Source organism: Galeopterus variegatus, unplaced genomic scaffold, assembly GCF_000696425.1.
Source record: "Galeopterus variegatus unplaced genomic scaffold, G_variegatus-3.0.2 Scaffold29, whole genome shotgun sequence".
NCBI classification, from domain to species: domain Eukaryota; kingdom Metazoa; phylum Chordata; class Mammalia; order Dermoptera; family Cynocephalidae; genus Galeopterus; species Galeopterus variegatus.
Window position 1 is genome coordinate 610,160 of NW_007726140.1, and position 27,071 is coordinate 637,230.

The window sequence follows — 27,071 nt, forward strand, 5'->3', positions numbered from 1 at the left end:
AAGAAAACCACTGTGGGTAATTTCCAGCTTTGATTGGCACATTTCTTGCTATGACCTCATAAGGAACGACTGTTAGGAAATTCTTAGCACCTTTCTAAGTCTTCAGCAGGGCCTAGGTTTGTGGTCTTTTTAACCCAGGAATCTGATTTTTGGTGATCTGAGGGACTTTGACCACAGCTAGCTTTTTTTCTTTTGGGCTTCCCCGCCCCCCCCATGTTGTTTGTTATTTTTTTCCTACTCTTTTTTCCTTTTTTTCTATTTTTTTCTTTTTAATAAAGAAAACAGGTTTATTTGACTCATAATTTGGGGGCAAGCTGCATCTGGCAAGGGCCTCAGGCTGCCTCAACCATGGTGGAAATGTTGTTCTTTTAAAAATTTTATTTTTCTTTATTTTCTTTTTTTCATTATTCTTTTTTCTTTATTTTTTTCTTTTTTCTCGTATTTATTTTCTCATTTAATTTTTTTCTCTTTTGTATTCTTTGATTTTATTGTTCTCACCTTTTCATCTCATTTTTTTCTTTTTTCTTTTTCTTTTTTTGCTTTCTATTTTTCTTTCTTTCGTTAATATAGTCATCCCTCAATGTCAATGGGGCGATTTGTTCCAGGACCTCCCACCAATACCAAAATCTGCAGATGTTCATGTCCCTGATATAAAATGGCATAGTATTTGCATATAACCTACACATCCTCCTGTATAGTTTAAATCATCTCTATATTACTTATAATACCTAATACAATGTAAATGCTATGGTAATAGTTGTTATACTGTATTTTTTGTTTGTGTTGTTTTTCATTGATGTATTTTTAATTTTTACTTTTTAATTTTTTGAATAATTTTGATCTGCAGTTGGTTGAATGCGTGGATATGGAAATCACAGATATGGAAGGCCGTCTGTATTATTAGTGTTGTTAACAGGTCACATTCAGCAGGGCTTCATGACCATCTCTGCTGTGGCGGAGACCCATATTGAAATCTGCTGGCTCCTCAAGGCCATTGACCAGGGATACTTCCTTGAGGTGGGGTTGTCCTGGCAGATCCTGACTGGGACTGAGGTGGCTATGAAGGCTGTTTAGCAAGACTCAGCAGGGCTCCTTCAGCCATCAGAGACAACCTCTCCAAGTCCAGAGCATAAAGGCCTGAAATCACACCAGCATCGTGAAACTATTAGAAGTGATTGAGACCCAGAAAACACTCTACCTGGTTGTGGACTATGCTGGTGGAGGAGAGGTATTCAATTATTTAACTTAAGCATGGCTGCCATATGAAAGATGAAGACACCAGTATAAGTTCCACCAGATAGTGTCTGCTGAGTGTACTGCCACCAGAAGGCTGTTGTCCATAGAGACTGCAAGCCAGAGAACCTACTTTTGGATGTTGACCTGAACATCAAGGTTGCAGACTGTGGCTTCAGCAATGAGTTCACCTTTGGAAATAAGCGAGATGCCTTCTGTGGCACTTCCCCGAATGTTCCCGCAGAACTCTTCCAGGGCCAAAAGTATGCCAGCCCTGCAGCAGATGTGTGGAGCCTGGGAGTCATTCTCTACATGTTGGTCACCAGGAACCTGCCTTTTGTTAGAGAGAAAGGGGAGTTCAGGAGCAGGTACTGAGCAAAAATTACCATGTTCTTTTCTTCATGTCCAAAGGGTGCAAAAACCTGCTTAAGTAATTCTTCATCCTCAGCCCCAGAGAGACAGGTGCTTTAGAATGTCTCAGGCATCCATGCATAAATGTAGGCCATGAGGAGAGCTAAAGCCTTACATTGAGCTGCTCCTTCACTAAAAGTACCCCCCGACTGACTGAGTTGATGCTGTCCATGGGCTATGCATGGACGAGATTCAGGACTCTTTGATGGGCAAAAGGAAGGTGAATCAATGGCCAGTTCTCAGCTGCTGGGCTGCAGGACGCTCTAGCTGGAGGGCCATACTGTCACCATGAAGCCCCTGCCTTCAGCTGATCCCATCAGTTGTTTCATCCATGAGGTAGAGCCTAGGGTCTCTGCCAGCCCAAAGCAACGAGCCTGTTATTCCTGCCTTTACTTTGCTCTCTGACAGAGGAAATCAGTGTCCTGGGGAGGATCAGGAGTTAGGGCAGAAGGCCAGCAGAACGGCCAGTGTGCCTGCCAGTCACCTACCCAGCCTGGAGATGAAGACCAACGCCCCAGCATAGCACCCCTGCTTGACCTTGTAGCCTCCCCTCCACCCACAGCACCAGCAGCAGTGGTGGAGGCCCAGATGGAGCCAACTACCCCCAGGGTATATCCTCCAAAGAAATTCCCTCCATGCTGGGCAGCTCCGGTTGGGATCAGCAGAATTTTCTGGAAGGTGTGATCCCCTCCACTCCCTTTGGCAACAGCCAGGGCTTGCTGGGGGCCACTGGCAATTTCCTTATGTTCATCCTCAGACATCTGTGTTTCAGGTTGGTGGAAAGATCTGGCATGCAGCTCAAAACAGAGTGCAGCTGATCAAGCATTTCATGGTTGGCTTGCAAGAATGAATGTGGAGAGGTCAAGCTGCACTCCCTGCATTGCATATGGAGCAGGAAGATCCTGAGCTTGTGGAGCCCAAGGACATGGTGCAGGAGACTGGCCAGGTGCAGGGTGTAAATGGCTGCAGTGGGAGAGATGCAACACATGCATGCCGTGAGTGTGCATGGCACACTGGCCTAGAGGACTTTGTACACTGGAGGCTGGAGGTGTGCAGACTTCCCCAGCATTCCTTCCATGGGTTCAAATTAAGAGGCTGACTGGCACCTCCATGGCACTCAAAATCATCATGGCCAAAATAGCTGCTGGGTTTGAGTTGAAAGCACTGCCAGGAGCCACCTGGGAGGTAGGAGGGGAGCCCAGTAGGTCCTAGCTGCAGGCCGGTCCCTCCTCCTCCATCTGGAGGAGCTTTAGAGACTAGACTGTCCTGTGGTGCTTCTCCCCTGCCCTGTCCTTCATGCTCTTTTCTTTCATGTTTGTGGGGAGGGGCGATGGTCTGCAGAAATAAACACGATAAAAACAATTTTAATGAATAAGCACTTACATCTCATTTTCTAATTACTTTTAATAATGGACTGTGGGAGATGATTACTGATTGGAGTGGTTCTCGTGTATGTTTGTGTTAGAGAACCTAGGGTGGTCAATTCCTGAGCTGGTTGATAACAGTGGTATTAACACTGACATATAACAACAGCGTTTGCTGTGGGAGGATCAGAGAGTGTGTTGTGAGCTGTGCTCTCGCTCATGGTGCTGTCCGGCCTTCCTGGTTTTGGCATCTTTGTGAGTTTGGCTATGCTGTGTGTTTCTTACATGGATAATTCAAAGTCATGTGAGAGGTGAGACAGCCATTCTTTGTATCAGCTTTCAGCACTCCATGTGGATTAATTTTTCTTCAGTCCCCTAAGTCCTTCTCTGCATGAGCAGGACACAGTCTTGAAGTACAGATTCTACCTCAAAAATGTGAAAGAGAAAGGAAGCTGTCCAGAGTGCTGGAAACATAAGGGCTTGTGGAATCCTATTTCGTTGGAGGATGGTGCCTTGCAGGCCCTTTGGTGCACATTTGGCCCCCCTGGTGTTGCATCTTTAAGAGGAGCCTACTCCAGTTCTAAACTGAGGGTGATGGCTGGCAAAGTGGCCCCTCTGCTCTTCTCCTGCTTCATGTCAAAATCTTACCAGCTGGATAGCAAATGTGGAGTGACGTCTTCAGGATGAATAGCTGTGGTATATTTAGAATGCACTTATTAAAATGGAAGAGCCTCTTTCTCTATCCCAGTCCTTTTCTGTGAATGTACAATTGATTTAAGTAGTTGATGCTTATCCTTGAGGAGCAAACATGCTAGTTGAAGTTTCATTTACAAGTACGGTCGTGGGCTGAACAACGTTTTGGTCAATGACGGATCGTATATATGACAGTGGTCCTGTAGTATTACAGTGGACTGAAACATGCTGCTTGTCTAGTGACGCAAGTATACTTTGATGTTCGCACAAGGATGAAATCGCCCAATGATGCATCTCTCAGAAGGTGTCTCCTTCGTTAAGAGATGCATGACTGTATTTATTCAGCACTTTAATGTGCTTAGCATCAAGCAAGTAGTAAAGAAGTATCTCTACTTTTATTTGCTGTGTGGTGGAGGTGAGTATGGAGGAGGGGCACTAATCCAGCCTGGGGTGGAGGGAGGTTAGTGGTGGGGAGTGGAGGGAAGGTTAGACTTCCTGAAGGGAATGGGTGGGTGGATGAATGTTACTTGGCTAAGAAAGGAAGAGGGCTGGGCAGACCTCCAGACACGTTCATTAAGAATGACAGCAGAATGTGCATTTCATCCATGAGCACGGGCTGTGTGAGTCATGGAAACAGCTCTCTTTTCACCTGGAAAGGTGGGGTTGAAGACGGAAGTTCCAGGCTGTCAGAGACCAAACGAGGCAGAAAGCACTCTTCACCCACTTTCCTGGGTGGCCTAGAATATAACCCGAATTAAGATTTCAGATGCACATACTCAGTGCTTTCCAGAAAACCTTCTTAAGAACACAAGATGAATGTCACTTGATAAATAGATTCCAACATCAAATTTGTTCAGAAAATGTAAACGTCCGTTGTGAATCTCAGAAGGGGAAAAGTTTACGGTTTTCCAGAAAGTTTGAGCAACTTTTTACCTGAGCATCCTGAGAAACTCATGCTCCAAGCACACCTTGGGAAATGCTGTGCAAGCATTCATGTGGTGTAGATGTTCCCTGGCTAGTCTAACAGGTTTGACTCTCCCTGAAGACCAGCTACTCTCCTAAGAGATCAAAACAAGCTAGCAGCAGGCTGGAAGGAGGGGCTGCAAGTGTGTTAGTGATGGGAGACCCAAAAATGGAGAGGGAGTAAAGTTGTCCAGCTCACTGAATTTTAGTGGAATGGACCGCTCATCTCTTCTTTGCTGGGCATTGTAAGCCCTTCAGCTCTCCTAAGTGGCAGCTTGGCACTACAGCTGAAAGCATTTGCTCCCTTCTTCTCTCACTTCTTTTCAGTCTTCTGACCTCTGCAGAGACTCACATGGATAGTAAAGATAACACCTGTTTTTATAGGTGGAATATTGGTTGGGGAAAGTAGAAATTCTTGGTAGCTGTAGGAGATGTTAGGAAATAATTTGATCTATTTTGGTCCCTCAAAACTTGAAAAAATTGTGCTTTATAAGAATTGTGGTCTTCAGAGTCACAGGAAGTGTCTTTGGGGACCTTGGGAGTTAGATTTCAGCACAGGAATTCTGTGAGGACATAAACATACCACCATAGTGGAAGCTAGCTAAAATGTTTAAGAGAAAGCTGCATAGTTACATAAGAGCCATCTCTCATCTATATTGGAAATGTCAGGGTTACCAGTGAGGGCAAGTCATTCACAAAGAATCTGATCTTCTCTAGGATGCCAAAGGAATAAAATAGTAATAGATTTCTCCTGATGCCATAGAGCCTTTGCTCTTAGGTCACCTGTACAGTGATCACTGCCCCAGTTACTCTCCTGATGTCATTCTGTATCTCCCAATTTTAATTCCAATAAGCTATGTGATTAGTATTTTTCATGATGCTCATAGACTTTTAAAATCCTGTAGGGAACAAGGTCTTCACAGATGCTATTGGATAGTGTGTTGGGCTTGATGTATTCTTGCACTGTTTGTAGAAGTAGACTTTAAGGTGGGTCTAGAAGGATGGATGAGACTTGGACATGAGAACAGGGGAGGAGACTGTATGAGTGGAGATGGAGGTTAGCATGTGGGATGAATTGAGGGGGGAATTTTTATTTTTATTTATTTTTCTCTCTTGTAATTGATCATGGCCTCCATGTCTTTGAAGAGAGTGGTTAGTACCGTACAGGGGTGGAGAGGTGACAGTGTTCAGATAGGGAAATATAGAGAGCAAATTAAAAAATTTTTTTTAATTAAAAATTTTAAATAAAAAAAATTTAAAAAATTATTATTTTTTTTTACATTCTAAGATATTGTTGCAGAGCAGTTGAGGGGCGGGGGAGAGGGGAAAGGGGAGGAGGATAGGGTGGAAGGCAGAGGAAGGGGAGGGCTGGTTTTGAGGCCCATGGCACCTCGCTCATTCTAACAGGAGAGACCAGGGGGCTTCTGGTGGCAGCTTGGTCATCACTGGGCTAAATTTGGATGTCGGGGCTGTGGTGAGGCCCTCAGTTCTCCACCGCCCCCACTTGGGAGCCTGGGGCATTGCAGGTGATGGCTCGGTGGTGGTCACTGGACTGGGTGCAGATGTCAGAGGAGCATCAGGAGAGTGAGTCCTTTGGCTTGGGAGCCCAGGGTGCTTCCAGTGGTAGCTCAGTGGTCGTAACTGGTCTGGGTGTGGACATCAGGGAGCGTGGCTAAGGCCCTTGGCCCCCCACACACTGGTAGTTGTTGCTGGGCTAGGTTCAGAGGTTGGGGGGTGTGGCTGAGACCTAACAGCCCTGGCTCAGGACCTTGGGGTGCTTCTAGTGGAGGCTTGGTGGTCATCGGGCTGGGTGTGGACATCAGGCTCAGGAGCCTGAGGTGCTTTTGGTGGTGGCTCAGTGGTTGTTGCTGGGCTGGTTGCAGTCGACGGGGGTGTGTGGCTGAGGCCCATGATCCTGCCCTCTCCCCAGCTTGGGAGCCCAGGGGGCTTCTGGTCCTTCTAGGTTTTATAGGTGTTCTTTGGTGGTGTTAGACCTTTACTGGTTAATATCAAAACTGTCTCTGATCTGTGGGTTTTCTGTTTTTCTTCAGTTCTTTGTTGAATTATTCACTGTTCCCACCACTTAACCTCTGTGCTGGAACTAATTTGTTATCCTTTGCTTACTTCTAAAATGGGGGAACTTCCGTGGGGACCAGCACTTGAGCCCTGTGGTTGAGCTAAGTTGCTGTTTTTTTTTTTTTTTTTCCTTTTTGTCTTTTTCCATGTCCGGCAACGGATCGCAACCCTCAGTGTCGCGCCCGTACCGGACCGGGACCGGCAACGGGATCGCAACCCTCGGTGTTGCTCCCGCACCTCGCTCAGCCAGTGAGCGAGAACCGGTCTGTATGTGGGATCCGAACCCTCGGCGGGAGCGCCGCCGCGCTTCCCAAGCGGCGCACTATAGCAGTGCGCCACCGGGCCAGCCCCCTAAGTTGCTGTTTTGCTGCTGATTTCTGAGGAGGGCTTTTTGTTCAGCTCAGGTTTTAATAGTTGACCTTGTAAGTACTTCTGGGTCTCGTGAAATCTGGTGCACCAGGGTTGTGTGGAAACTGGTCTGGGCCTGAGTCTTTTCTTCAAACTGCACCCCCTGCAGTTCTGTATTCCTGACCAGTCTACACAGAGTGGGCCTGTGCTGATTGGATGGCAGGTCAGCTGTCCATGCTGTCCCCCAATGTTACCCCGGTGGGTCTGTCTCCCCCACTGCCTGCACTCCAAACACTTCCCATGGGGTGGGCCATGTGCTGGTCCCTTGTAATGACTCATCAGCCTCTGAGTGGCTTCTTTTTTTTCAGTTGTCTGTGGCCCCTCGCTCCTACGTGGGTCCATGGGAACGCTATTAGCGGTCTTGCTGGCCTGGGGGCCACCAAGGTCCTCCTCTCCCCTGCAGCCTCCAGCCAACTTCATATGAAGGGCACAGCTGTGGCTTTTGTCAGCTCTTGTTCCGTGTGCTCACCAGGGCCAGCCTTGAAGTGACCAGGGCTTGAAATGGTGGAAGTGGTCCTTTCTTTCTCTCATCGTGGCTTCTCCTGCCTTCATGCACTCCATAGGTCTCTTCTCTTCCACTGAGCTCTAGCGGCCCCAGCTTGGCTATTGTTGCTTTTTAATCTAGAGCAAAATTTTGTACTAACCTTTGTTGTATCTACTTGATCTCCATTCAATAGTATCTTCCATGTGTAGCTTATACCCTAGACTCATTTTTCATTTACATAGAAATCTATTATATAAACTGTTTAACTTTTGAAAGGTTATGTTGTGTCTAAAATCAAATCTAGCTGGATATTAGTACCTTTAGCTACCATCCCTTCCTCACTCACCCTCTAAATCTTTCAAATGTATGGACTTATCTTTAGGAAGTAAAGTAGCCTTTTTTTGGAATCATTAGTAAAGATTAACTAGATACTTGCTAATGTGCTTACATATATGTGTTATGATGCAAAATATAGAGCTACTCAAAATTTATGGTGTGGAGGAATGTAAATGTTTTGCATTATTTTCAATTAGCTCTTAGTCCTGAAGCCTTGTGGTTTTTGTATTTCCCACATGTGATGTAAAAAAATCTAAAAAGTTCATTACTTTCATACTTGTCATTTAAGGGGGAAGAAAATTGAGACCTCTGTGTACTTGAATTAATGATAATTTAAACATCCATTATCTGGCTTGCAATTCGTTGGGGGAGAATGATGTCTTTATTTTGGGCTGGTACCTTTGAGAATAAGTACAATCATGATAGACAAGCAAGAAAGTCTCAGAATGCTACTTTCTCCTCCCTTTCTCCAGAATGGGCTAGTGAATTCTCGTTCAGAGCTTTCTCCTTCACATTTTCCATCTCTTTGCACATGATGTCCCAGAGCTGTGCTAACACTCTTTCTGATGGTCACAGCCGTGTGGAGCTCATTGCCTGAACTCAGCCTGAGCTGCTGCTCATGTCTCCCTGCCCAGGTCCCAGAGACGATGGCAGATCCTTTGATCTTCTGTCCTCTCAGATGGTCCCCAGATGTGTAGGGAACAATGATCTCATTTAGTGGAGACTCTTGGACTTTTCCAGAGTCAGACTGATTGGTGAGGCTACTGAAGAGTTCTAGAAGTGTCCTGGAGTGAAAATTTTGTGGCAGATTATTATTTGGCATGTCTTCTATGCTTAGGTGCAACCCTTTTGGCACAGACTTTCTTCTTGAATATGACTAGCATAGTGCCTGACATAATAGTGCTAATAAATAGCATTTTTCCTCTTTTCCCTGAAAGGGAGTTACCAAAAAAAAGAACTAAAGAGAAATATTAGGAGAGAGAGACTACTAAGGTGAGGTAAGGATCAGAAATATTTTGTGGACGTAGCTGATTTGAGTCAATAATCTAGGGATAGGGCCGAACCCGTGGCTCACTCAGGAGAGTGCGGCGCTGGTAGCACCGAGGCTGCAGGTTTGGATCCTATATAGGGATGGCCGGTGCGCTCACTGGCTGAGCGCAGTGTGGATGACACCAAGCCAAGGGTTACGATCCCCTTACCAGTCACCAAAAAAAAAAAAAAAAAAGAATCTATGGATAGTATCTTAGTCTATTTTGTGTTGCTGTGAAGAATACCACAGAGTGGTCAATTTATAAATAATGGAAGCTTATTTAGCTTATGTTTCTGGAGTCTGGGAAGTCCAAGGTTGAGTGGCTGCATCTGGTGAGGGCCTGCATCTGGTGAGGGCCTTCTTGCTGCGTCATAACGTGGTGGAAGACCTATCTCATGGTGAGAGTGAGTGAGAGAGGAAGGGGACAAAACTCATCCTTTTTATCAGGAACTCAGTCTTGTGAAATCTAATATACTCTTGAGATAATGGGATTAATCCATTCCTGAGGGCAGAGTCCTCATGACCTGATCACCTCTTATACTTTCTGCTTCTCAACACTGTTGCATTGGGGATTAAGTTTTCAGCAAAGGAATTTTGGGGGACACATTCAAACCATAGCAGATACACTCATTCAGCAGGTACTATAGTCTACCCTGTATATTTCAGGTATTGCTACAGAATGAAAATATAATAGTGGCCAAAAACAAACACAATGGTTTACAATCTGGTGAGGCAGAGGAATGTTCATAGAATAATCATGTAAATAAATGTAACTTTATATGGGAAACAATGCAAATGTCCAATAGGAAAATGGTGAAATAAATTGCGTCATGTTGTTTTGACTTAAAATTATGTAGCTTTTGAAATTGTTTCAAAGAATAGTAAAATGATTTTAATAACACTGGGTATTTAAAAAGTGGGGTATAAAAATACAAAGTACAGTTTCTATTTTATATAAACAAAGGTGTGCTTACCTCTGCATAGGAAGGTTGGCTATATACCACAGCAACAGTGGTTATCCCTGGTGATGAGATTAGGAAACATAGAGCATGTTCTCATTAAAGAGCAGTGTTTGTACAGTGTTTGAATTTGCAATTAGATCCTTTGAGTAGTTTAAATGAGGAACTAAAAAAGCTTTAACGTATGTTCTTTGTCTCTCTTTGGGTTGATTTGGTTTTGATGGGGTGGGGAGTGTGGTGAAGGTCTCCAAGACACTGCTTGTTGAGTGTGATGCATGGCCTCCGGGCACTAATTCCCTTTCAGAGCCCATTGAGGCAGGGTTCATCTTCTTCTGTTTGCTGTTTGTTTTGTTTTGTTATTTGTCTGCTGTTTCTGAAGAGAAAAACTTGTGTCCAAAGGGAAAGTTCTAGAAATGCTTCCATGGGCGATGATGGGAATTTGATTTATAAGTGAGCGTTTCCAAGCATCTGATTAATCCGTTTGTTATTGATCAATATGTGGACCGTGCTGGATTGTTTCCATTATTTCACAGTGTTCGCTTCATTTTATGCAGTCCCTACCCAAAATGATTATTTTGTTTGAAAGCTTTTCCCTTGGAAGCCACTGGTCTGTTATTACTTTTATCAGTTTAACAAAAATTAATTCTGTTTCCAGGTTTTAGTTGTTTGGTTTTTATTAAGCATTTGGGTATTTTGAGCTGAACATTAGAAATATTTGCTTTGGAAATACTGATTATATACTCAGGAGGATAGAATAGGGCATATAATTTATTTGTTATAAGATGTGAAAATTCTAGAAGGTTTTCCTCCTATCTGTAAAATTTTCCCTCTCAAGAAGGATTTTCTTTGTTTTTCCTCTATAATTTATTTCTTTTACAGACCCACTGGGTCACTGAAGTTGAGATAGTTCTGTGGGGCTGTGGATAATGGTGCAGACACCTGACTTTGATGCCATCTTGGACTTACCCTACTTTTGCATAGAGGTGCCAAGGTTGGCCTTTTGAAAATGGGGCTCTTTTTTCATTACTATTTGAGAGATGCTGAAAAGACCTCTAACTGCTTTCCTTATACCCCAAATTACACACTTAGAGGCTTATGCTTCTAAGACTTGAAGGCTTCTCATCATGAGTTTCAGTTAAAATGCGAATACCTAGGATGGAAAGTAAAGCAGCTGCCAGTCCACAGTCTTACCAGGGCTTCCTGGCACCAACTGAGAGGACAGAGAAGAATGGCCCGGTGGGGAAGGTGGCATTGCTGCTGGGCCTGAGGGAGGAGCTGGAAGGAAGCTGGCTCTGCCGAGGACCCTGCACAGCTTCTCCTAGTTCTTCAGGGACAGCAGCTCCTGTTGCTCAGGGCTGCAAGGCTGTCGAGTCGGGGGTCGGGGCAAGGTGTGTGCGTTTTACCTGCCTGAAACTGCTTGGCAGTTTACTTCTGGTATTTATTTTTTTCCCTTTGCTGATTAATTTATAATCTTTCCCATCTTTCTCCTCCCTTACCTGACAAACACTGATCTTTTTAGGGATAATTGCAGGGAAGTGACTATGATTTTCTACCAAACTGGTTGTTACAATTTTTTCAACTGTTCTGTGAAAATCTGGGTCCTCTCACCTCTCAACCATCATCCCTTCCCTTTCTCATTCTTGTTCTTTCAAGTTTTTGTAACAAGTTGGTGAGGAAGCTGTTGAGCCATTTTGTGAAATGAATTTCCACTTACCAATGTGTGAAGAGGACACGTTCAGGGACCCCAGACATAGGTGTGCAATAAACCGTGTAGCGTTGGAGACAATCTAGCTCTTTACTAAACAATCTGATGGGATGAATGATGGACTCGAGTCTGTCCTTGGACTTTCTGGCTTGGCCAGTAGCCCCTGAGATGCGTTCCCTACGAGGAAGATGCGCACTAGGTCACTGTGTGCAGCTGAGGAGAGTCAGGTGGCTCTCTGTGGAGAACAGATCTCACACTTCCTTTGTCCATCCCCACTCCAGAGGTTGGGTCAAGAGACATACCATCTTGCTGCAGGAAGGAGTTTGTTAGCAAGCCCTGGCAAACATCTGGTTCCTTGTACTCCTACCTACTTCACCACTGGAGATTTTGAGAAATTTGAGCATTTATCAGAAATGGCTTTCACTGTTAAAAATGTTCCTTTTTAGTTGTGTTCAGTCTTTTTAGTTTAAAGAGAGGGCTTGAGTGCTGCTTGGCTATGTCATAGATACATAGCGTAGCAGTTCTTTTCAGATACCTCATCCCTTTCCAAACTGGCAGCTCTGGTAGATGCTTTTCAAATCTGTTTTCTTGGGCCGGCCTGTGGCCCACTCGGGAGAGTGTGGTGCTAATAACGCCAAGGCCCCGGGTTTGGATCCTATATAGGGATGGCCGGTTTGCTCACTGGCTGAGTGTGGTGTTAACAACACCAAGCCAAGGGTTAAGATCCCCTTACCGGTCATCTTTAAAAGAACAAGCAAAAAAAACAAACAAAAAAAACCAAATCCGTTTTTTTCCCTCAGTCAAAAGGGAGAGGAATCACTGACATACTGTGTGGCAGAGCACCTGCAGGAAACCTATTTCCGGCTTATTTAGCACAGGTAAGGAAATTGCCAGAGTGCTGCATTATTTTGCCCCGTGACGCTCAGTGCACTAACAGGTATGCTGAGTACTGCCCCCTCTCTGCCATCCAGTGTGGGCTGGCACTGGCACAACCCCCACAGCTTTGCCTGCCCAGGCCGCCAACACGTGCAGGGTCGGTTTCAGCTGTATGTAGCCTCCAAGCTTCAGGAGCACAAAAGATCACTCAGTCATGAAAGAGCAGGAGCCACAGTATTTCTGGTATTTTATACCAGGGCACAGTAATGTTCCTACAGCTCATGCAACAGCTTCCTAAAAACAAGTTATCAGGTAGATCTATTTTGCATACATTTTCAGATAATCATAAAGAAAATTGTCTACTTGTTTAGGAAGCCATGATTTATCCTTGTACTTACTTAGGGCAGCTTGGGTGTGTCCCATCCTGACTGGGATCAGCAGGGACTGGGGATGGGATGCGCTTGGGGTTGCTGCAACATCAGTCAGGCTCCTCCTCTTCCTTACTCCTCCACCAGCTTTGCTAGAGCTTTGAGCTCTAGGGAATAGTGGCCTTGTCACTCCAGTCCCTTACGAACATGGGCCTGGAGCCTCTTGGCCATATGGGAGCCCCTAGTGTGCTTTCACAGAGCAGGCCTTGCTCTGTCATGATTAATGGTGTCCCCCCATGCAAGGGTCATCAGATGGTCAGAGTGGCAAGTGTGGGGAGCATACAGTAGTTGTGTTACGGATTTTTTTCCCAAGAGGCAGCATTTGGAATTAGAAACCTATTTAAATACACTTTACATTGATTTACATAGCAACTTCTCATAATTAACTCCAAATACTCTTGTATGAATTCATCTAATTTGTGCAGCTAACAACTGTTGTAGCCCAACCCAGCATTAAGGGCATTACACACATGAAATACTGAATAGATATGTAGAAACATAATCATGATAGTACCAAATCAGCTTAGACTGCTCACAAATGCAGGCAGCAGTAGTTGCTCCTTAGCCTTGCCTGATTCCTTATTTTGGAGTGAGATCTCAATTACCAAACTCCAGAGAGACTGTGCCTTTATAATTTTCAGCTGAATTAACCCTCATCTCACTAAAAACCAAGGAAAAAACTTTTATTTACTGTATTTCATTTTATAGGCCCTGTGCTAATGCTGCCATAGTTATCATTCCACATGTATTCTGTAGTAAGAAATCTACGTTGTTTATCAAATTGGTTTATGAAGAGTCAAAACACGTAGAAAAAGTCACACTATAGAGTTTGTAGATTATGGGAAGATTGCCCTTGGGTGCTCAGTACACAACCTGTGTAACTGCATGCCACAGCTTTTGGTTTACCTCTTTCTCCTTTTCTCCTTTCTTCTCCTTTATCCTGGAGTGACAAGATCACATCCTTCCTCACTTGAGAATAGAGAGTCAGGAGAAGAGGGCAGCTAAACCTGCACTGCTGCTCACATTGTGTTGATTGCCACTTTTTGGGTTCCATGGGACATTGATATTGTCATGGGCATTATTGAAATAACATACCGACCATAGGTTTGTATAGCTCATTTTCAGTAGCATTTGGGGAAATTTTACTCCCTTCAGAGATCAGGTAGGTATCAGATCAGATCAGGAGGATCTTTTCTCAAATAGTAAAGGAGTGTTCGAAATTTATGCTATTCTTTGTAGTCCACTTAAAATACTGATCTTAATAGATCTTAAAATAACTAAAGATATACCTTTTATTTTTGCTGCTGTTAAATACCCATTTATATGAGGATACTTCAAAAAGTTCATGGAAAGATTTATATTATCTTTTAATTCCATTTTTCTCTAAACTTTGAAGTACCCTTGTACCAGATTCCAGTATAGGCAAGCATTAGTAAGTGCTCATCCTCCTAAAATTGTGAAAAAATAAATAGGGAGGATTCTACATATTAGCTCTTTTGTTTCTTTTTAACGATGTAGGAATATACCCTAATTTTAGCAAGAGACTGTTCAGTCTCTCTTTCCATCTCTGGGACCTACTTGAGTAGACACTGCCTTGCCATTCAGATTTTTGTTTTTTTCAGTTTTATATACTGAAATAAATTTTAAGTCCCACGAGGTAGGAGATGTATCTTATGTTGCTTCTACACTGGCAGCTCCATTTGGCTCAGTGTTATGTGTCCAGACATAAAGCTGTGTTTCTCAAGCTGGGTCATAGGTACCTATAGGGGCATTCGGGGTTGTATGTGGGGTGTTACCTCCCTACAGTATCTCAAAGCTTTAGAGGAAATTATTTATATTAAAACAAATACAGGAATATTATGGAGTGAAAAATAATTCACAAACAGGTGGTATCAGTGCAGTGGTGTGTTCATTAACAGATACCTTTGATCATTCCTCCAGGTTTCCCATGTATATGTATGTGTGTGTGTACATATGTATGTATGTATATGTATATGTTTGTGTGTACATGTAAAGCTACACGACTATGCCAATTGCTAGGTTCGGACAATAGCTACTCTGATTGTATTGCTAAAGTTAGGCAAATAGTACTGTTAAAAGATCCTGGGAGCCATTGGCAGATGACATGAGCTCAGTCCTCAGCAGCAGCAGCAGCAGTAGCAGCAGAAGCAGCAGCAGCGGTGGCCTCTTGGGGCATCCCAGGGGCACTGGCAGCAGCAGCTTGTAACAACAGCCGCCAGTAGCAGTAGCGGCCTCCCCGTGGCCCCCCCAGGGGCATCCTGGGGTGGGGCCCCATGGATCAGAGTCACTTGTCCTTTATACATAAGTCTATACCCAGGGTGCACATGTGCAATTACATTAGACAATAACAAAGGAACACCTGGACACTTGTGCATATTTACATCAAATACTTGGCAAGATTCTAAACATCTGAGGAGCCCTGACCATTTTCCTATATTTTCTGTACCGTATTTGTATTTGTTCACTCTACTCTGATGGGGTAGATTTGAGAAGTCAGAATATGCATATTTGAGTGTATTTTGTAAACTCTAAAGGACTAAATGTTACTGTGTTAATGGAACGGACTTCGACAGAGAAGCAGTCAGCACTCAGAGGGTTGGAGAGTCAGGCATTTATAACACTGGTGGGCCCAGACAGGCTAATGCTTGAAAATCTGGACCTCAAACTCAGGTCTCACAAAGTTTTTATAAGCAGACTCTTCCGGGGTTTTATATATATATATATGTATTTTTGTTTTCTCAGCATTCACTTGGCTAGCATAGATAAGCGAGCTTGGTTACAGAAGCCAAAAATGCAAGTAGTGATTAGAGGACAGACTAGTGCAACAAGCAAACATTGTTTCAAAGATAAAATATTACTTTAAGGAGAAAACAGGCTTATGAGAAAATTATTTTGGCACTTTCCCAACAACTGTAGTAGACATTAAGTCAATAATTCTTGATTGATCATCTTATTTCACATATTTTTGGAGTCATATTTCCATGGACTCTGATGTTTTCAGGTTTGTAGTTAGGTGGGCCTTGGTGAAAATATTTAATTTTCTCTTTCATTTTGCTTGGCTGTCTTAATCATGACCTTCTTCATTTTAATGTCACTTATTCCATGTTGTATTCACCTGATTAATGAGTTGTAGTTGTAAAATGCTGTGTATTTAGATACTCACAATGAGACATTAACCACAGCCACGGTTTACATCTCCTGGAGCATTTGAATGTTCCTGCACCCCCCATGTCCAGACTGCCAAGTTATATCTCTTAGGATTCCCTGGCTAAAGGGGAGAGTTCAAATAACAGTGTTCTCCAGTGGCTGGTATTCTCTTTCATCTGGCTGTGTAAGTGTACTTACCTGACGTCTTGTTCACATTCATTTCTAGTTCTCTTTGTAATGGTAGGGCCAATAGTGGAATAGCAAAGGTTAGATACCAGGAAGGACACATGTAAGGAGAGCTGGGGATTAGCTGGCCTAGGACTCACCTCAGCTGGATGTGTTACTGGATCACAGTAGGATTGAGCCCAAAAGGCAGAGTGAGATCAACACTGACAGAAGTGAACCAAAACAAAGTGTGGGAAATATTCCAACATCGTCAAGGCTTATCAGAGAGTACCTGCTGCTTTGTAGGGCCTTGGGCCCCCCTCTGCAGTCACTGGTGTTAAAGGGTGCATTGCTCTGAACTCATTGCCTGACATTGCCTACATCATTTATGATCTCCAAGTGAACTTGAGTGAGGATATGTGCATGGTTCAGTGAAAGTCAGCTACAATTTCTTGAGTCCTTATGTGCTACCTGCTCTGCTAGTTACTGTGAGTCGATTATTTCATTTGCTTTTCACAGAAACTCTGTGAAACAGATATTCTTGATCCCCATTTTTCAGGCAAGTAACAAAAGTCCTGAGAGGTAATGTGATTTGCTTAGGCTTCAGGTCAGATTTGGGAAGTATCAGAGCTGAGATTCAAACCCCGGACTGTGTGACTTCAGAGAGATGCTTTCATCTGGCTCTACTGGCAGACACTGAGCACCCAGTATGCAGCAAGCACTAGGCTGGGTGCTGGAAATACAGAGAAGAATTAAGCCACCCACACTCCAGGAGTATAGCACATTGTCTTCAATGGAATGCTAAGGAGGTTCAAAAATGACTTAATTGAAAGCACTGCATAAATGCATGACATTATATTAAGTTGGCAGTGGTTTCCTGCCAGTATAAGAAGTGCTAGGAACCAATAGAAAGAAGTATATGGATATAAAAAAGAAATGAGCAGAGCCATGGAAAGGCTAATTGAAAGCATAGAATGTTAAGAAACTAGCAGATTTATTTATATGAAGTTCGGAAGATGCTACTCAAGCAGTTTTGGGCTGATTTTGATGATTGATGATGTACCTAAAGTAGCCGAGCTACTCAAATTAACATTAGGTGCTTTATTTAAAACCATGTTCACTCAGAGAACCTTACTTTTAAGACACCTGAAGGTATTGTTATGTTGGATATAAGGTATTACAGAGTCAGAGGTCACAAAAATAAAACCAGTGCAATATTATATGATTTCCACACCAGGTGGAAATATATATTGCACTATTGTGATATTGTGCCCAAGAGGTTAGTGATAATATGAGGCTACTTCAAAAAGTTTGTGAAAAACAGAATTAAAAAATCATATGAATCTTTCCATGAACTTTCTGAAGTACTCTCATATATGAAGGGCACACAGGGTAAGTGCTTATGGAAGGATGATTGAAATGAAAACAAGGGATGAACTGCAGTAAATACACAGTGGCTCAGTATTAAGGAATAGAGAAGAGCAGATACTAGAAATTTGTTTTTCTTCAGCAAAATGAATTATTCTTAGCTGACTGAGAATTTAGGTTTATAGGCCAAATCAAAAATGTTATACTAATATTGATTTTCTTATATGGTCTCTTGAATTTAATTCAAAATGCTTTTTCCTGGCATTGGTAACCATTAAAGTACCATTCTGCTTTATGAATTGTCTTGGTATTTTTCATCACCAAATCCTTTTTTACTGTTTTAATGGAGTTATATGAGTGAAATTAGAGAGAAAACTAAAGATCTGTTTGTAAGCAGCCATAATTAAGTGATATTATGTAGTTTGGTCTTACTTGAGATAGGCAGGAAGGTAGAGAAAGAGACTTGGGTGTAGCCTGACCATCACATGCAGACATCCTCCTAGATGCTCTGTACGGATGATCTCAGTTAATGTGCGTAGCATTTACGACAAGTTTGCAGATGAGGGCTTTGTGGATTCAAGAAGTTAAATGACTTGTTATTTAAGATGGAGCAGAATTTGAACTCAGGACTTTTCTTTCACAACTCTTGCTTTTGCTGTAGTGTACTGCTGCCTCCAGTTTGAAATGACTGCATTGCAGTTAACTCAAGATTAGAAAACATGATGTGGGAAGGCTGTGGGAAAGTTTGTTTTCTATTTACTAAATTTGAACAACATGATTATATTAAGTAGATATTTTCAACAGTCCTACAGAGTGTTGTATAAGGAAAGTCCTGCCTCTCTAGGGAATGAGCCATTTATTGAGGATATATTTGCTTGGAGCAGAAACAGGTGTTTTTCTGAATTGCTGGTCTCTGAATAGAACTGATTTTTTAGAAATTCTTTTTGTCAACTATTACTTCTGAAATTGCACTCTTTGGTCACTGTTGTGCCTCTCTTGTCTGACTGGCCTATTGATGTTTTAAGCAGTCCCTAGCCAGGCGTTGGACTGAGAGCATACCAGGTATGTCTGTATGGACTTTGAACTCTGCTGCCCTCCTCTTGTTTGTATACCCTCTACTGTACCTTTCCAGTTTGTTTCGGGCTCTGCAGGCTTGACTCATCATTGGACATCCAGCTCACTTCTTCCATGACTGTGTTCCCTGGCATCATCTACATTTGCTGCTCCTCCTCCTGAGCCTCTAAGGGACTGGATGGCTGTCCTCTTGCTAATTATGTGCTCTTTTAGAAGTGGATTTACATGTTTCCTATGGATACTGTGGCTCTCCAGCTTCATACATTTTAAACTCTTGGAGATTAGGGATGGTGATTTAAACAACAGTATTTTGCACAAAGTAGGACTTTTTAAGAAAAGTCCTGCCACACATTATTTAATGTAATTATATTTTAGTACAAGTACCTGGCGGTGCAGCGGTGAAACAGTTTGATCACGCATGGTGTTACTAAGGGTGTAGGGAGTGTGGCACTTGTACATTGTTGGTGAGGGTCGTAACTAGTGCACTCCCTCTTGGGAGATCCGTTTGATCTCACTATATGTTAAAATTTAAAACGCATAAACCGTTTGACTAGCAATTCAACTTTTAGGAGTTTATCTAAAAATGCTTGTATGTGTATGCAAAGACATATATGAGTATTTCCTTTATAAAGTCATTCATTTTAACAAAATATTGGAATCAACTTAAATGTTCATTAATAGAGAAATGGCTAAATAAGTGTGGAGTTTTCATATGATAGAATACTTTTCACCGTTTTAAAGTGTGGAGTAAATCTATATGCTCTACTGTACTACTATGGAATGTCATTAATGTAATTTTTAACTGACAAGAACAGGTACAGAGCAGTGTGCTAACATTTGTTTAAAAATTAAGTCTGTGGGAAATGGGTGTGTATACACATGTGCGTAATGTGCACACATATATACGTACAGTAGTATAACATAGAAACATACCCATAGGGAGGTTAAAGGAAACAGTGGAAATTTACTTTTTTACTATTTATCTTTTTTTGTAACATTTGAATTCGATGGCCCAGGATTTATCTGTGAAAAATAGTTTAATTTTTTTTAAAGTCTGATGGTGCTGATTTAAAATTCTTAAGTGTGTAGACCTAGCAATGGGTAGATGAGATAATGCGTGTAAGGAGCTTAGCATAGTTCTAGATGTGTAATGAATATTCAGTAAACGACATGAGCAATGGTCATGGTGGTAGCAGTGGTGGAGTAGTGATTATGGCATCAGGATTTTACACTGAGGAACCCCCAAAGGCTGAGAATGGTGAATGTTTTATCCCGCATCCCACCCTACCCTGGTGATCTGAATAATCTTAAAGATGGTGGTCTAAAGTGTGAAATATTTAATAGTTCTGGTGCTTTGATTTGAAAATTATGATGTTTTCTTTGTTCTGCTTCATAATATTTCCCCCGTTGTTTTTTAACATAAAATAATTGCAAATCACTTAATATCAGGGAATCAATAAAAAGGATTATCTCCTAGGGAATAAAAAATTATTCTATCAAAATTTGTAGTCTTGGTAGGCAACGTGGAACCCCTGTCCACTTCCTCCTAGCTCCTGGTGTATGCAAGCGTATTTGAGAAGCAAGATTTTCTATCTATAAATGGAAGTTAGGATTTGATTGCCTTTTGATGATTTCTATGATAATTTGATGATTTCTGTGAGGTTGCTGGGATTGAATTTGGCTTCTAGAGCACGTTACTATCTGTCGATATTTGACCTGTCAGAGCATCAGTTCCCTGACATGCACGACCATACTCTAGTAGGGTGTAGTTGTCCTGAATTCCTACTTCCAAATCAGTGTCCTCATTTCAGGGATTTTCATTACTTTAAGTAACTCTTATATTTGCAGATTTCTTGTCCATTCCATTTCTGCCCCCATCTGATCCTTTGTGATGTGTTAGACCACCTAGCCCTGAAAGAGGAATGCGTGCTCTGCTGAGAACTGGAGAGAGGAGAAATAGGAATAAGAAATAAATGCTCAGAAGTGCCAGGGAAAGGTCCACAGTGAATTGTATAGGTGCTTTATGTTGATGTTTCTTCTTCGGAGTGCTGTAAGCTTTCTGGATTGATGGACTGTGTCCATGAAGCTATTAATAGATCTGTTTCTAACCTTTGTGTCTTACACTTACATATTGATGTTATTTTTGACCAGTATTGAAATCTAGAATTGGTTTAATTAAATACACAGATGTCACTCAAATAGAAACTGTTTCAAACTCTTCTCAACAAATATTCTTAGGTGAAAATTATTATGTCATTGAGCAATTAGTAATTAGTTATAATATAAATTATTTTTCTGTAATACTTGATCACTGTATTAGATATAATCAAATTACATTGGGTGGAATAAATGGGTCAAACTGTCATGAATGAGTTTTTCACTATTTCTGTACATTTAAGTTTTTGAGAAATTATGTGATGGTATTCAAAGGATGTATAACATTTAGCAAAGTAGAAAGTGAAAAACTGTTAACATTTGGTATGCAAACATAAAATTCGTTTTTATTTAGTGATTTTGTCAAATAGTGGTGCTAGTACTTACATGCACAGTAAGTGTAGTAGATAGTGGATATCTCTGCTTTTCATTCCATTCTTTTTATAATTCTGGGGCAGATATTTTGCCTTTTATAGAGAAGAGAGAGACAGGAATAGATTTTATTGTTGGGCCTGTGCTGAACCTCGGAGGCGCTGCCCCCACTTGTTTCATGTCTTTCTAGTGTTGCTTAGAGGAGCCGTGGACCTGTTTCTCAGCACAGAGCTCTTGTATGACTGAACAGGAAAAACTGCAGAGGCATAAATGTAGTTGAACCATTAATTCTCAGTTGTTTTATCCCATTATGTTTTATTTTTATTTATCAGATAATATTTCCTTTGGGATTAAAACAAAGCATGAGGTGAGATTGTTTTTTGGTAAGAACACTCAGAGGGGAGGAAAAAAATCTTAGTTCTAAATATATCACTTCAGAGTTATAAAATAAGACAGTCTTTTTCTCTTGAAGAGCAAAGACATGGCAGTCTGATATTTTTTAAAAGTCTCAGGGACTTTATTTCATACGCATGTAGCTGGAAGCTGTGAGTCTTTTCAAAGTGTTTCTAAAACCAAAGATATTTTTTCACAAATATAGGATCCCATAAATTTATGGACAAATCAACTATTTTCAAAAGCCTAGATTTGTTTTTGAAATAAAACGTATGCATGTGTTTTCCAGATCTGTGCTGATGCAAAGAATTATTTATTTGGTGTAGGATGTTGAAAAAGCTATCAGCATTTCAAAGAGCTGATATCCTATCCCAGAGCTCAGGTAAACAGTGGCTGGCTGTTTATCATTCACTGCAGATATTTTTCCAATTTCTTTTTTACCCCTTTAAATTTTTTGATATTTGCAAACGTTAAAAGTTTTAAATTTTCATATGGTCAAATTCATATATCTTTCACTTGATTTCATTTACTACTTTTGTATTTCTTTGGTAAAATAGTCATTCCTAACTCCAAATCAGTTAAAGAATTACCAATATTTCTTCTGCTTTTTTTTTTTTTTTAACATAGAACTCTCTACAGTCTGTTTTTGCACATGGAATGAAGTAAAAGTCACTTCATTTTTCACCCGAATACTTAGTTTCTCAACACTATTTCTCAACACTATTTCTTATATTTCTTCTACATTCGTTTATGAGATTATATATACCTGCATACTTCAAAAAGTTCATGGAAAACTAGAACTGAAGGGTAATATGAATCCATGAGCTTTTTGAAGTACCTCATGTGTGTATGTGTGTGTGTATGTGTGTGTACACACAGTTGTTTTTGTATGTATCAGTCTGTTTGTTGTGCCAGTTCTTGTGCCAGTTTTCTTTATTGATTATTGTCGCTTTCTCATTCTTCCTCAAAAACATTTCTAGTTCCTGTCACTTGTTTAATCTTTCAAATAAACTTGGGGATCATTTTTACAACTCTTCCTTACCTTCTCCCTCTCCCTGTAGAAATTTTTTCTGAGAATTACAGGAAGGTAATTTAGGTCGAACTGGCATTTCATACTATTCAGTTTTCCCATGCAAGATATATCTCTTTGTATTTATTCAGATCTTATTTCATAGCTTTTTATAAAGTTTTGTGATTTGCTTCAAATAGGCCACTTTGTGTACCTGTTATTATAAAGGATGTTTTTTCCTCGTGTCTTGATTTACTGTTTGTTATTGCTGTGATTTAAGAATGCTATTGATGTTTCAAAATTTTAAATTTGTTTTCTTCACCAACATATTATTTGTTAAATAGTTTGTCAGTTGATTCATTTGAGCTTTCTAGATATACAATTATGTTGTGGCCAATAGCAATACATTGGTTCTTACTTCCAGTAGTCACTTTCCATTATTTCCAATATTATGTTCTTACATTAGCTAACATCCTAAAAACTTTAGAAATGATTGGTTGTAAAACGACTACTCTGTAGAGAATGATTGTGTAACTCACCTGGAGACTGCAGGTTACTGTGAAGAAAGGCTTCTGGGAAATCATCACTTTTACTTGGTAATGATCAATAATATCTTTTCATGTTTTTGGTAGAGCAACTTTAGGGAAAACACGTTAAAATAATAGCATTGAAAATGTATTTAAAGCAGACTTTAAAATAGATTATTAAATATTTTTATGGTTTTTGTACTTCTGGATGGAAACAATATTGAGAAAGGGAAACTTGGAGTTAAAAAATAATAGTGGTTCTAAAGTAAACCCAGCTTTTATGTTGATTTTTTAAAATAGACCTATAGGTTATATAGAATAAAATGAATTTTTTCATTAGATTCAGGCAGATTTATCTTTTTTAAAAAAATTATCTTTATAACTTTCCCATCTCCTTTTTTCTATCTCATGAATTGTGCATTGCCAGTTTGTTTTCACTTGTAACAGAAATCTGAAAGATTCTGTCTCAGCAATCTCTTTCATAGCCTTTCAGGTGTTCTGCGGTCCTGAGTGGAATCCCTGTGGAACTGGGGGAGTGTGCCCAATGTCACTCCTGCAGTAGTGACTTCCCTTATGTGCTTTCCTCCGCTCCATAATGCCGCCTCTTCCCACCCACCCATGCCACATGCTCAGAAGTTCACCTCTGATGGAGCTCGCTCTGATCTCTGAGGCACGAGTTCCTGGATTCCCAGGATACGCTATCATGTTCTTCACGTATTTAGGGTCTTATATCTTGCATTCTGTGTGTTTGAGACACGTTTATAGTTTGGAACAGTGCTTTCATGGCTAGATGGTGTTCTCTATGAATCCCCAGTGTTTGGCACCACCCTCATTTGTTGAGTAAATGAGAGCAGGGCTGCCTGTACTTTGGTGCTCTCTGCCCTGAAACGTGCAGTTTTCTTGCAATTTTCCTATGAAGTTCTCAGATTTACTAGCCTAAATATGCTGTTATTCACAAAAATATTATCTTAATAGTGATCATGATACATGCAGTTATAATACATGCTTTTCATGTCTATTGGGCTACATATGCTGCTGTTGTAAAAATGAGTTGAAACAAGTTTGTTTTTTTAAATGGCTTTTCCATCCAAAAAAATTTTTTTTAAAATAATCTAAAAATATACCAAAAGGACCAGAAAAAATTCAAGATGATAAAAATACAAAGGTGGACAAGCCTAGAACTTTGCAACCAGTGGCATGACTGTACTTCTTTGTCAATATTTTATATCTTCTAATGAAAAATTTGGCATACTTGTGCTAATGTGTAACTTTTTAGGAACTGTCATCATATAACTGGGAAAGTTTCATCTCAGCAACAAATCACTTAATTGTACCTAGGAAATATTCCTAACCAGCTCAATCAAAGATAACTGTAATACTTTTTAAATTATGATTCATAATAGTAGTGCTAATGTCAAAAATGAAGTCAGATCAAGTTAGAAAATTTTAAAGTTTATAGTGCATACAAAAAAAGAAAAAAGAAGAAAGTTGTGAACCAAGAGTCTTTATACTACCACGCTCTAACCAACTGAGCTAACCAGCCAGCCCTTGAACCAGGAGTCTTTAAACCAACAGCGGTAAGAAGCTCAGCTCACAACAGTTATACGCAGCTTATGAAGCATAAATGAGGAAGTACATTTATCTTTGTTGTGATTGTCTGTTGTAAAGTTAAATTCCTTCTAGGTCAAGTGCAGCCTGACAAGGAAGAAATGCTGAAGTTTCATTTATGGCTAGAGCTAGCATTTCGAGGACATCAGGATAGCTTAGCTTTTGATTGCCTGGCTATGGGTGGTTGTCCTAAGGGTATACCCAAACTGTGACCTCCACTTAATTTTTCTTTAACAATAGTGACAATATTAATAAAAATAAAATACTAACTGAGCCCGTATTATCTGTCTTTCACATCTACTCATCACAGTAATGCAAGCTTGATGTTGGCTCTGCTTTGCGATTTAATGGTGAGGCCACACTTTGTGATAAGTTAATTTGCCTTGGTAACAACTCATCACCTATTAGGTGTTTTTTTTTACTTGGTCTTGCTTTTATCAAATACCCAAAACATCCAGGAAGCAGGCTTTGTTACATGAGTTGAGTGTCAGCATGTGTTCCAGGAGGATGAGTGTGTATATTCTAGAAAAGTCCCAGCCTTGTTGATTATATTTTATTAGGGCAAGTAGTAAGTAGAATCCTAATAAGGTCTGCTCTTGGTGAAAGATTAATCCTACTATATTTTCATTTCTAGGATCTTAGAATGCTTTAGAGGAATATTTACTCTTTTCCTCTGATCCCTCTGATTTTCATGTAAATAGTTGAACCTATATAGTTTGAAACAATTTTTCTTAAAAAACATAGTAAGAATATTCTGTTTTAGGGCCAGCCCGTGGCTCACTTGGGAGAGTGTGGTGTTGATAACACTAAGGCTGCGGGTTTGGATCCTTATATAGTGATGGCTGGTTCGTTCACTTGGGAGAGCATGGTGCTGACAACACCAAATCAAGGGTTAAGATCCCCTTACCGGTCATCTTAAAAAAAAAAAAAGAAGAATATTCTGTTTTTACTATTTTTAGCCTGTATTTCTTGATATTAGGAACCATTAGAGAACCAACAGTGCCATATCCTTATAAGAAAGATGGTAGTGGGTGGCAGGGAAATGGCTACATTAAGCCTCTCCTGCTCTTTCAGTAGAAACAACTGGGATAAGGGGTGGGCACTGGGGTCATCCCTTGGGAGCTCCCTGTCGTTTCAAGTCACAGTGGCTAACATATCCTCTGCCCTTCCTGTGTGGGGGTTGCCATGGCTGTAAATTAATTGGATATTGGGGGAGGAGGAGCTATCTGCTTGGGGGCTTGAGGGGGAACAAAATGAATGGAGAAATATTTTTATCCACTCAGTTTCATTCGTGCACATTGTTTTACTTTAATCTGCCTTCTGTGTGGCGATGGGAAGAGATTTTCTGTCCTGTTGGAGTTGTTTTGAGGGGGGATGTGAGAAGGTTTTCCTGCGACACAGGAGGAAGAGCTTGGCTGTCTGCTAGAGTGGTCTTCCCACACCCTAAAGAGACTGTGGTGGTGTCTTTTTTTGTTTTTATGTTCCTGTCTTGGGTATCTTCTACACTGACATTCAAGAATTCATTTTTATTTTATTTTTTTGTGGATTTTATTACTGTCTTCAAACATGTGACCTCTGCCCAGCATTACATTTTAGGTAGTCTGAAGTGAAAGAATTATTTGAACAAAGGCAAACTATTTTAAAAGTTGTAAAAATGCATCAAGGAACTTTTCTTCCCTTATTTAGCATCACATCACATCTGTAGATTGGCAAAATTCACAGTGTTGATATTTTTTCCTTTTTAAAAAAAATTTAAAATTGATGCTGTGGCATTCATAATGCAGTTATTTATTCAGAGTACACCCATTTAAAGTGTACTGAGGATACAATGGGAAAAGAAAATAGCCCTCTAATTTTTTTACTTTCTTTTGAAATTTGATTTTCACTATCATATGCTATTTGATTGAAATGATTGTGTCCCTTTCCCACTGCCTTATTTTTTAGGGTTGTTGGTAAAGTAACCTTTTAGTTGGACAATTAGGAATTTCAGTTGTGTTTGGGAAACTTGATACAGATAGCTTTTATTATTCAAATAATCTAAAATGAGTGGGAAACTATTTGCTCAACAGTATTTATGGAAAATATACCCTGCTGCTACATAAAAACTATCACAAACTTAGCAGTTTAACAAAACACCCGTTTATTGTCTCACAGTCTCTGTAGAGAAGTCCAGCTGCAGATGGGTTTTCTCTTCAGTGTCTTAATAAGCCTGAAATAAAGATGTCAGTTGGGCAGCATTCTCATCTGTAACTTGAGATCCTCGTCCA

General features: G+C 40.7%; 1 protein-coding gene and 1 pseudogene across 2 annotated transcripts in view; both read left to right on the plus strand.

Annotated features, from left to right (window-relative positions):
- FARS2 (phenylalanyl-tRNA synthetase 2, mitochondrial) overlaps window positions 1-27,071 on the plus strand; it is a 540,429-nt gene that overhangs the window by 78,466 nt on the left and 434,892 nt on the right. The gene's annotated exons all lie outside the window — the stretch shown is intronic.
- On the plus strand, window positions 937-1,751 carry LOC103588282 (annotated as a pseudogene).